This window comes from Castor canadensis, chromosome 6 (genome assembly GCF_047511655.1).
Source record: "Castor canadensis chromosome 6, mCasCan1.hap1v2, whole genome shotgun sequence".
NCBI lineage: Eukaryota > Metazoa > Chordata > Mammalia > Rodentia > Castoridae > Castor > Castor canadensis.
Genome location: NC_133391.1, coordinates 90,347,865 through 90,360,429, shown reverse-complemented (window position 1 = coordinate 90,360,429; position 12,565 = coordinate 90,347,865). Strand labels below are relative to the sequence as shown.

The 12,565-nt window shown below is 39.4% G+C and overlaps 1 protein-coding gene across 6 annotated transcripts in view; it reads right to left on the bottom strand.

Annotated features, from left to right (window-relative positions):
- The window catches only part of LOC109699759 (uncharacterized), a 121,687-nt gene that overhangs the window by 18,737 nt on the left and 90,385 nt on the right, over positions 1-12,565 (bottom strand). Inside the window, exon 9 of one of the 6 annotated variants that reach the window (XR_012449079.1) lies at positions 11,387-11,467. The exons of the other annotated variants lie outside the window; for them this stretch is intronic. The gene's annotated coding sequence lies outside the window, so the exon portion shown is untranslated. The remainder of the gene's footprint in view (positions 1-11,386; positions 11,468-12,565) is intronic. 6 annotated transcript variants of the gene reach the window in all.

Here is a 12,565-nt window from a genome sequence, read left to right as displayed (position 1 = left end):
AGATGATGGCCTCTGTCCATGTCACAGCAGATAGGATCAGGGGAGCAGCAAAGTCTGCATGGGTAAGAAGGAAGGATAGCTGCAAGAGCACTTTATTGTAATGACCTTTGCTATCTTTGTCCTGTGAGTAAATAGTCTTTATTCTCTAGGGACTGCAAGCTCTCACTATACCACTTAAGATTATTAATGTATGCATGCACTTAGGCATCTATGTATTTGCTTATTTATGCATGCATGCCTTCTTTTTTTACCCCTCCAGGTAGGCAAGGAAGAATGGAAAAGAACAGAGAATAGAAAGTAAAATGAACATAAAAATCCAACCCTAGTTCATGAGTAATACTGGGCTCCCTGTCAAAGCTTCATGAATTCAACATTTCTCTTCTTACTTTGGTCAAAAAATTAAGATGAAGACAATTTCATTGCTCCCAAAGTTGCAACAACATTCTCATTGAGCAGAAGAAATAAATATAATATTTCATCTTTAAATATGGTTATGGCTCTTTCCCTGCTTTTACAAAGATGTCTGACTGAATTTGTGACATCAGCAGAGGTACCTGGCTGCAAGCTCAGAATTTTGTGCTTTCTTTTTCAATTTTTCTGGAGCGGGGAATCATTTTTTAGTAGTGATAAATATACACTGACTGCACCATGTTTTTTCCTGGCACTGGGGAGACTCAACTTCAGGAAATCCTGGCAGCACTTTCAACTGAAGGAGTTTGTCTGCAGTGGACCAAACATGCTGCTGTGCCCAGATAGACAGGTTTCTACTGGAAAGGTAGCCAATGGAGGAGTGCCAATGGTATTGGGGTTGGGCTGCCTAGATTCTACAGCTTTGAGGAGAAATTTCTGGTCTCAATCACTTGGCTCAGTTGTCACCATTTTCCTTGACTCCTAATCTATCCCTTACAGCAAAACAACTATGACCCAATGCTTTCATCAAAACAAAAAGACTATGAAGTAGTGGAACAGAATCTCACAGTCCTGACCTCGTTAACAGTCAAAAAGTTATGTGTACAAAGATCACATTCTGCATCTTAAGCTCTTTAATTAAATGCTAGTCCTGCAAAGTTTCCCTTTGAAGTCACTGTTCCCCTTATCCTCAGAGGATACCTTTGAAGAACCCCAGTATATGCTTGAAACAGATAGTCTGAACCCTACGCAGGCTTTTTTTCTACATGCCCTGCAAAGTCACCACATGGCACTAGAGTTAATACATTGTTCCATGTTTTATGTCCTCTTTTGCACCACTCCTCTTACATTTTATGGCCATAACTAACTAAAATAACAGTGAGCAGAAGTGCCACAATATTATGACAGTTGATCTGATAACCAACATGGCTACCAAGTGATTAATGGGATAGGTAGCATATACAGCATGGATAAGCTGCACAAAGGAATGATTGACATCCTAAGTGGGATAAAGCTGAATGCTGTGAGGCTTCATCAGTTTACTCAAAATGGCATACAATATAACTTATGAATTGCTTATTTCTGGAACTTTCCATTAAATATTTTTGGAACACAATTGGCCATGGTTAACTGCAACACTGAAACCTCAGAAATTTAAGCTGTGGATAAGAGGGGGACTATTAAACGATTCATTTGTTAATGGATTCTAGAGTCCGATAAATTGGATTTGAATTTTCACTATACAACTTATTAAGTCACTTATGTGGCCTTGGTTACTGATGCAATCTCTCAGTGACTTGGTTTTCTTATCTGTAAAACGGTATTGTTATAAGAATTGAGTTAATACATATAAATACATGTAAAGTGTTCAGAGCATTGCCTGACACTTCAGAAGTGATCCATTAGCTTCCATTATTGCGCAGAAATTTGATGAAAGTAAAGAGTGAGAAGCTAGAAAAGCAATTAACCAAGAAACTTAAATATGGGCAGTATGGTAACTTTATTTAAAGTAAGTTCCTATATTTGTGATTTTTTTTCCTTTAAGAATTATAGACTGCATGAACAAAGAAAGGCTTGATCTCTCGGGATTTCAGTACCTTGAATTGAAAAATGGGAGGGGTAGGGATAACAGCATGTTCCTTTGTGAGGGTGAGATGAGACCATCTACGTACACTGGCACATAAAAGCTGCTCAGAGAAGTTATTTCTATCCCACATCTGGGGTCCCATTTCAGTTTAAGTGTAAATAAACTGAAGCAATATGCCTAGGAGTTAAGGAAACAGTGATGATTATGACTTTGGGGATGACTGGATTGGGACCAGGTTGGGAAAGAGAGAGACAGCAGAGTAGGTAGGGAGGCTAGGCCATTTGGCTTTTCTGTCTTGGAATGGAGTTGGAATTATTTTACTGGTTGTCTCCTATATCTGGATTCCTGTAATTCAGATGGCAGACCCTGTTGAATGCTTAACCCTGCCTTACATTCAGAGATGTTGAGGATTCAGCAATTGTCTCTGGTTCAACTGGGGTGGAGAGGCTCCTGCTGCCTACAGAAGCAGACTGGTTTTCCAGCAGAGTGCCAGGTCCTTACTGTGGAGTCTCCCTTCCCTGGTAATCACAACTTGAGGAACTGCCTTTCTCATTTCTGCAAGTCTCTCCCATACCTCGATTAACACTCTGAGTGCTAACATGTCTGTATGGATCATCTGCAGACATTATAGTAGGCACTCCAGTTCTACGTGGACTTTAGCTACATTCTGGTTAAGCCTCTCTCATTCTTTTTCTGTCAGGTACTGAGGATTGAATGCAGAGTTTTACAACATGCTCTACCATGGAGCTACAAGGCTACTCTCATTCTTGATGACAATTCTTCATCTCCCTTTCCTGGTAGTGTTAGATTTCTGAAGTTTTCCAAGTCTAATTGTCCATTATTACTTGCATTCCTTGGCAGGGTATTGTGCCCCTTATATGAAGGAAGCAACTTGATTCTCCTGAGAGGGAGTGTTCTGGCTCTTGTGAATTCAGGTGTTTATTTGTACACATGATGTCATAACCAGCACCTCTGAGAAGAGGCCATGAGGAAGGGCAGGCCCAGAGTCAGGGAGCCCAGGCCCTGTCAGCTTTTCCTCTAAGGGATGCCCCTGGGTAAATCACTGTCCTTCCCTACCTCCGGGGAGTGGACATAGTAAAGCCCAACACAGTGACTACATTAAATACTGCACAATGGATAGATTCAGTATATTGGTCCCTGCGGGCTCCAATGATGGTTGTGTGCTACAGTGCTCTGCAGTTAATTGAGTTCCTTGTCATTTTGGATATTAGCCCTTAGTGGACATATGATTGAAAATGCACTTCTCCCACAGCAGACCTTCTCACTGTCTGCTTGTTCCTCAGCTCTGATAGTTTCCTAATCCCATTTATAATAATTATAATTAAGGATTTTCTTGTTTCTCTGGGGAACCAAATGAGGTTAATGAATTGGGGTATGGTTTATCTCTTTAAGTAAGATACTGTAAGATCAGGGTATCTCCTCAAATGATAGGTATATAAACAAAGGTACAGAAAACAATATGTGCTAAATTCTTATGAGAAATCTCTTTGTGCATCTGAAAATGCACAGTTGTCTGCTGGTTTAGTGTTTCTAGTAAATGACAGAATCTTTCCTATTGAACCTGCCTTAACTGAGAGAACCTATCCATAACCCACTTTGAAACCCCAGGGAGGCAACAAAAAGGGTCAGAACACCTCTCTGTCTTTATAGTAGTTGTTTTGTCATCCCCAAGAAGTGACTGGGAATTTCTAGCATATTCCTTTCTGACTTATTTCAAGAAATACTTTGAATGGTGCAGACATTTGAGAGAAAGGAAATTTTACTAGTATAGAGACAGAAATAATGTAGATGACTTCTAAGTGCTATTTAGCTTTCTCTCTAGTGAAGGTTAACATGGCAGTAGAATAATTCTTTAGCCTGGATTTTTCTTCATGACCTGGAAGGTTTGTCTTAATTCTCTTTATTGATTTTGATAGTTATAAGACAATGGTAAGGGCCATATTAGATGAATTCTATAAACAAGGAAATGGAAGCTAGTGAAGTTAAATAATTTGACTAAGGAAATGTAGTAATAGGTGGTAAAAGCCAGGATGTGAACCAAAGTTTACCTAACCGCATTATTAGACTGTCTCCATGAAGTGAGATTTATTTCATAATGGCCAGAGGTACTAAATGCCATACACACATTAACACTGCAGGTCAGGGATGTTGTTACCTCTATCTTATAGTGGAGGGAAAAGGCTTGGAGAAGCTCCTTAAATTGGCCAGATCCATTCAGGAAGCCAAAGCAGGACTAGGTCCTGGACCCAATCTTTATGAGCTAGAACTGGTGTTCTTAATTTCTTGTTAGACAAATTATTTCATGTGCATCTCATGGACTCATGAAGATGGTGGTTCTATCACAGCAGGATTATGATTTTCTTCTCCCCAGACAGTGCTGGGTCCAAGGAAATGCTTTGTTAAATGTACATTGATTAGGGAGACTATTGTGAAGGGGTTCATAGTCTTGGTGCCCAGCATGAAGTTTTCTTAGACAAATTTCTGGTGTCTTGATATGTTTTTTAGCAGTAGTGTCTGTTAGCTACCATAGAAGTAATTCTCTTAGTTTTCTTTTCAGTAATTTCTTCCTCTCCCTAAAATTGAATGGAAGCCACATTAGTGGCTTTGGCCTCTTTTAAATCTTTGGGTTCCCACTAAGATAGAAACTTAGGCCTATGGGACAACGCTGTATAGGACAGATTGCTCATGATGGACTAAGTCAAAAGAAGGTTTGGCTTTAGACTGCAGGAATATGTGAGAAAGTTATTCTGGTCACTGACTAAACCAAAGCTTTGGGATGAGGGGTAGGTTTAATTTATTACTCTGTTCCACATTTTCACAGAAGCAGAAGAATTGACTGGGTATTAATTTTCCCTTCAGAAGAAAGCATTTTGAATCTCAAAGCTAATCAGTATTTTCTTATAAAGTGTTTTAACCCTGTGAGGATCTAATTAAAATAGATCCTTCTCCAGTTTTATATCTGAGGCAATAGTCTTGGGGATAGGAGACTATGACTTACTGGAAATATTATCAAATATAATAGCCACAAGAATGACTACCTTTAATTTTCTGCCTATTTTGTTCCAAGCATTGTGCTAGCTGCTTATATACATTGGTTTACATACTCCCAACAATATTTCTTTATGATCTCTACTGTCACCTTTTATGCAGATTTGAAATAGTATTATGTAAACATCAGACACAAAATCAGAAATAAGATGAATGTCCACAAATTAAATTTAAAAACCTTCTAATTTATTTTTATTGCTGGGGTAAAAATTGACAAGAATTTAGAAATGAATGTGCCAAAAGAAGCTAGTTCACCCAATTGCCTCAGATATTACTCCTTTAGAGAGTAACTAAATTTCCCTGACATTCTTTGTGAAGATTACACTTGAATTCTATCAGTACTTGAGAATGAATTTCTTGGATAAAATTCAATTATCTTATTATAACTTCAGGAAGCATAGGACAGTACATTTCTCCTTCAGTAAAAAAGTAAATGATCATTTTATGGATTTGGACCAGTATAAAAAGGAAGTAAGTTCAGAAAGTGTGGTTAGTTCTCTAATTTTGGAATGTGAGCCTATCTACTCTCCTTGTATTTCCTAGCTCATGGGCAAGGTTTGTATTTCTGGATGAGGTTGCATATAACTTGCTATGTCCAGCAGCTGAATCTTCCTTCCAAAAAAGTATCATTTGTTACTTTATTTTCAGATAATTATAAGCTCATAGGAACTTGAGAAATACAGTCATCTTTCATATTTGTGGGGGACTGGTTTCAAAGTCCCTGTGGATATCAAAGTCTGAGGATGATCAGGTCCCTTCTCTACCTGATATAGTGTTTGGATATAGCGTTTGGATATAGTGTTTGGATATAGCCTGTGCAAATTCTCCCATATAAATTTAAATCAACTCTAGGGTACTTGCACTACCTAATACAATGCAAATGCCATAGAGGTAATCATTATAGTCTATTATTCAGGGAATAATGATAAGAAAAAAGTATATTTATTCAATGCATTTTTTTTCAAATATTTTTGCTCTGCAGATGGTTGGATCTAGGCATATGAGGAGTAGAGGGCTGATTGTAATTCAAAGGGATCCCAGGTATCCTGCACTCATACAGCTATACAAGCACATGTTTTTAAAGTATGGTAGCAGTTCACTGAGTTTAACTGCCCAGGGAAAATCTTTTGAGATGCAGTTATCTTCTCCTGTGGCTTACAACTAGGGCAGGGGTCCTGTGTTACATAGGCTCCACAGTGAGAAGGATTTAATATGCATTTTGACATTTTTAATGATCGTATTTTGAATTCATGTTTTGTAAGTGAATTGTGATGAAGTATACTTGCAGTCTCTGTTCATGTGTGATTCCAACTCCCAGTCACCTCCCTGTCTCCTTGGGATAGATTTTGCCAATTGTTTCTAGGCTGTGTACAGTGATATGTTGCCCTCCAGCCCTGGCAGGATGCTGGTTTTGAGTGTGAGAGGGTCAAGGTGAGGAGGCATTAGGTGACTATGAAGGTCTGTACTTGTCCATCAGACATCCTTCTGCCTTAGGAAGTGTAACATAAAATAACAAATACAAAGCATTATGACAAGTCAAGACAGAGATGGTGGGCAGAAGGAAGGAAAAAGCTTTTAATCTGCATGTTAAATGAGAGTTCAATATCTTCAATTTGCATTGGGCTGCACACATTTTTCCAGCCCTACTTAAAACTATTTTAAAGTTCAACCTCTTACCAGAAACTCAGACATGAAGATGAATATTTGTCAGGAAATAAGAAGTTTCAATAGAAGCTCAGAGGAATATGTATTTGTCAGAGGCGGAAACAGTTCCCACTAATGCCAGAGCAATCTTTCTGCAACACATTCGCTTTAGACTGCAGGGCTATTTGCTTACAGAACAGTCTCCAGCCAGAGTCTGGACCTTAAGGGCTCTCCATAGGTAATCCAGCCTCATCTTCTTTTCTGAATTTCAGGTTCACTAGACCTTGATTCAAATCAAGGTCTTGCTTCCTATTAATTGCAGTTCATGCTTTCTTGGTTCTGTGCTTTTGCTTGTGCCATTTTTGCCCTTTCTTTGGCGTTGAACTACCGCTTGTCTCCTCAAGTTCCCAGACTGTGTCACACCATGTCCTTTACACTTGCTTCCTTTGCCTGTGCTGCTCTTTCCCTAGGACTTGCATGGCTAGAGCTGTCTCGTCATTCAGAGAGAAGGTCACCTCTTCGGTGAGGACAACCTGAATATTTGCTCTCAGCTGACCTTCACCCCATCACATGGCTGTTCTACTAACTGTATTATTGCATTTAAAATTCTTTGTGTATTTAACTTTTTATCGGCGTAATGATGCTATCTCCCCACATGAACAGAAGCTTTTATGTCTTCTTCACTTCTGCATCCTTGGTACCTTAAACTATGCTTAGAATACATTTGCTGAAAAATTAAGAACTGTTTTATCTCCCCTAAACTCTGGAGCATATTGTGGGTCATGTTTTGCTCACATGTTTTCTCTTCTCTTTTATGTTGCTAACTTTTTGAGGGTGAGGAATGATTTGTTTCGCCCCCCCTACCCCTGTCCAATGCCTGGGAGAGTCCTAGGTTCCCATAAGCCTTCCTTGAATAAATGTATAAAAATAAATGGGGCAGAGGCAGAGCATTTCTTTTCTCTTACAGAACAACTGGACACAGCATTAAATCAGAGAGATCAAAACTAATAGCTGGAACGAGAAGCACGTGCCATTTAGCACTCACTGCATCTGTACCAAGGACAGCCTTGGAAAAGCATGTAATCAACTGACAGCACGTGGTATCCCAAATGACCTCTGTGTTCATCGCAGTGTTGTTCTCCTCAGGAAATTGGTTGCCTTTTTGGCCTGTGGGATGAAAAGTTTCCCAAAATAGAGATCAGGGATGTGGTTTACTTTTTATGAAAGAGATGATACTGAAAGGACACTTTTTGTTTTTATGAACACCAGGCGTCTTTGTTTTTCATTGTGGATACCAATGGGAGTACTCACCTACAAATCATTTGGGGGATGTAAAGGGCATGAAAATAATAAGGCAAGGCATTAATCTAGAGAGTGACAGGTTTGAGGAAAAATGGGAACTTTATGTCAAAATATTGTATATTGAAAAATAGAAAAATAATCTGTCCTGGTTGTTCTGGGCAAGGAAAGCTCCAGTCCTGCTGACCAACTCATCTGGATTGACATGCGGCAACTTAAGCCCTAAGATAGAGTCTGGAGCTGCAAAAGGACCCCTAGGCACTAGAGAAAAGAGCAACTATGCACAAAACTCAGAAATTTGGAGCCAAGATACAGAGAAGGGCGTAGTGCCTCTTACCTTACCCCAGAAAAGAGCTTTTCATTGGTAAACCCCCAGCCTCATGGCTTCTCACAGGTACACCTATTGTTTATTCTGACTATGCAGATTGCTTCTCTCCTTTGTTAATTTTGCAGAACCTCCGGTTGAGAAGCCTCTGGGATGAGATTCCAATAGTTTCATCTTGGGGAGAGAAAGTGGGTTCAAAGAAGTGTTTTTTTTTTTTTTTGTGGGAGGTGGGGGCAGTGTGTGGCATACACATAGAAATACAACAACTGTGCAAAGTGACAGAAAGGAGAGTAATGCTACAGGTTCCAAAACGTATTTGCTGGTCACATACCTTCTCAAGAATTCATGTGGCCCACTGGTGCTGCTGGAGAAAGGTGTGTGATGCCTGGTGTTGGACAGATTGGAGGAGATTATTTTAGGTGTTTCTGCAGGCCAGGTCTTTAAAGACTTTTGTGTAGTTTTCTGTCTGAGAAAGAAATCCCCATTGTGTGACAGAGGCAGTGCTGCTGGTCTCTTATAGGGTTTCTTCTCTTCTTACAAGCCCGTTTCTCTTCAGTCTTCCAGTTGGCATTTTAGACAGCCACGAGCTGCAGTATGAAGGCTGTAGGCAGAGGCCACAGCCAGAAATATTGCACAAAGGAAAGCCTTATTGCAATCAACCCCTTGGAGCCCTGACCTGCATGATGGAAGAAAGAGTTCAAAACTGTGCTCAGAGAGGTCTGACAAATGAGTACTAGATAAGAAAGCTTTTACTTTCCTTCTATTTTCTACGATTAAGAATATCATTCTCACTTCATTTTAAAGAGTAAATTCTTTGTAGCCTGGAATTATCCCCCAAGCACATTTTTCCTTTCAAAGGCATCCACTTTTGTGCTAACAGCCATCGTTGGCTTTGCTTTTCTACTTGTTAGGGAAGTGAAGTTTGCCTTTAGAATGGTTCAGTCTGGGCTATGAGCTAGGTTTTTCTTGGCTAGATGTTTCTAGTTAGTAAGTAAATTATTTGTCAAACCAGTCACCTAGTAAAGCAGCACTTGTTAAGAGTGATGGCTCTAGTGTGCCAAATAGTACCCAGGGGCTCTAGCTCCTGCCAAAACAAAGAGTGGCTTAGGAGCTAAGGGAATCTGGCAAGTCCAATTAGTTCTACCTCCAAAATACATCTCTAGCATGTCTTGTTATCTCAGGTCTATCCAGCTACTGGTATGTCTGCATAGGTCAACTTTGTCTGGATTTTTGTAATTGCATCTCTGATGACCTCTCAGTTCTATCCTCACTACTAAGCAGCCACAGGCATTGTATCAGTGTCCTATTGCTGTTGTAAGAAATATGTCACAATTTTGTGGCTTAAAAGAACAAAAATGAATTTTCTTATTGTTCTGGAGATCAAAAGTCTAAAAATTCATTTCAGTGAACTAAAATCAATGTGTTGACAGGGGTGTATTCCTTCTAGAGACTTGAGGATTCTTTTCTTTACCATTTCTAATTCTAGAAGCTGCCCAATTCAATTCCTAGACTGATGATCTCCACCACTCCAATCTCTCCTTCTCTTGCTACATTCTTTTTTGAGTTTGACACCCATGTCTCCCTCTTATAAGAACCTTTGAGATGACATTGGGCCCAATGGGATAATTGAAGAAAATATCATAATCTCAAAACCTTAAATTAATCATACCCCTATAATTCCTTTTGCCTGATAAAATTACATATCTGTAGGTTCTGTGGATATCTTTGTAGTGTTGGAGGCTGTTATTCACAGGCATCGTGCTACTCATCCGGTTATGATCCATCAGCGACTTCCTGATGTTCCTTTCTCGTTCTGTCTTTCTTTATTTTTATTTTTTTTTTTGGCAGTCCCAGGGTTTGAATCCAGGGTTTTGTACTTGCTAGGCAGGTGCGCTACACTTGAGTCACGTGTCCAGCCTTGAGTTTTCATTTTTTGTAAAGAAAAATCCAAGCTCCATTCCATGGCCTGCAAGATCCTGCCTACTTCTCCAGCCATATCTCAAACAAGTCTTCTCCTGCCTCTCTATGCTCTTGTTATACTGTTCTGGTCCCACTTCTCTTGAAACATCAAATCCTCTCCTGAGTGTCAGAGATTGTTTGTTCTTTCTAGTTGAATTGCTCCCCATATAGCTGTTGGTTCCTTTACTTTGGGTCTCTGGCCAAATAGTGTATCCTCTGAGAGAACTTTCCTCCAAATCCCTGTCTGAAAAAGCCTTTACCTGGTGAGGTGCCCTGGCACACACATTTAATCCTAGCTACTCAGGAGGCAGAGGTAGAAAGATCATGGTTCAAGGCCAGTCTTGGCAAAAGTTAGTGTGAGACCCTATCAGAAAAACAAACTAAAAGCAAAAAGGGATGGGGACACGCTTCAGGTGGTGGGGCATTTGCTCAGCAAGTGAAAAGTACCAGTATCAGTGGTCACACTTATATTTAATGCTTCATAGCACATGCTGTACTCTGTAGTAAGAGTATGTGTGTGTTTGATATATGCCCCACTAAAAAGTAAACTCAATGAAATTAGGCAGCATTTGATAAGTACTACCCCCAGTGCCTACTATGATACCTGGAAAATTTGACACCAAATTCAGTACTGTTATTGTTGTATGTTACTGTATATAAGAGATAACACAACCTAGAGGAAATCCCTGTGACACTGGGCTTAGACTTAAATCCAGACCATACCACTTAGTGTTTGTGTAAATGGATTAGTTATTGTGAACCTACTTCTATATCTCATTTATTGTTATAGAGAGTAAATGAAATCAGGGGTGTTAGGCATGTAGCACAATGCCTGGTGGTAAAGTAAATGCTTAAAACATGGTTTATCTAAAGTATTATTATCAGAAAGGTGGTACTCAAAAAAAGAAGCATGAGTATTTCTTTGCTTTCCTCTAATTTAAAAAGAAACTTGAATGAGAAAAAAACTTCAAGTAATTGCCCTTGCTCAATAGTCTGCCATACTTTCATCATTACTTCTTCCTGTCACAAATGTTCTAAAGCTCAAATTTACTGAAACAGGTTTCCTCATCAGTAATCAATATGTTGTAACCCACCTATGACTTGCAGGAAGGAGACAAAAATTCATCAGTTGCTGAAATGTTCTTTTGGGAAACAGCTCATTTGGACATTGGAAACTGAAGAAGAAAGCAGAGAAGTCTTTCAGATGGGTGAGAAAAAATGGCTTCCCATTTTTGTAAGGTTGTTGTCTTAGTGAAACATTTCCAGAAAGCTACACTTTCTTTATCCCTTTGGGAAAATGAATAATTCATACATCTTAAGCTGTCCTATTAAATTTTTTTCCTAGCCAATGAATCATGCTGCCATGTTTAAAAGAAATCTTTAAAAAATGCTAGTTTGAGTGTAGCACATCTTTGATTAAAGCCTCCAATGAATCCTCATAACTTTCAGAATAAAGCTTGAGCAGCCTTTACTGTTTCATAAGTGTCTTTGTTATTTCATTCCAACCTACCGTCAGAGCTACATTTCTTGGCACTATTCCCCATCCCATTACTTCTGCCTCAATACACCCTCCACTTCATGGAGTAAATGTTGCTGGTCATTTTTTCATCTTACCCTGTGAATTAACTGCAAGGCCATAGACACCTTTATGTTTGCAAGAACACCATAAATGAAGTTTATCTGTTTTCCTTACAGATTAGAAGAGTTTGCAGTATCATCTCACTCACCCAAGAATTGGATTGACTGAATCTACGGGAAGTAGATATCTTTATAAGCAGGTAGAATGACCCAGAGAATGACAGAAAATTGTATTTAAATTGTCAATTTATTGGCCAATTGCCAAATACCCCATGGAAAGTTTAGCCATTTTTAAAGAAAAGTCAGAAATGATATCTCAGTTTCCCTGTGTAGAAACCGTCCTAAGTGACATACCTAACTCCCAGATATTCCTGACTCTTTCCTTTCAGTTCAATTCATCTAACATTGGTTAGGCACCTCTAGGGAGGCATTTTCCTAAGAACAAGGGCACATGGGAGAATAGAGGAGAAATAAATGTGGCCTAAAGATACTGAAAAGGTCTTATGGAAGGGAGCTCTACTTTAGCAACTTTAGACATTGGAGGACAAGATATTCCAAGCAGAAGGAACAGAATGAGGAATGGCCCCAGACATTCTGGGGTAGCTGTATGTGGAGTGGGCTGGATGGAGCAAAGTTAGAACTGAGGAATGCTGAGGGGTAAGTCTGGAAGCTGAACTCATATTGTGTGGACTATA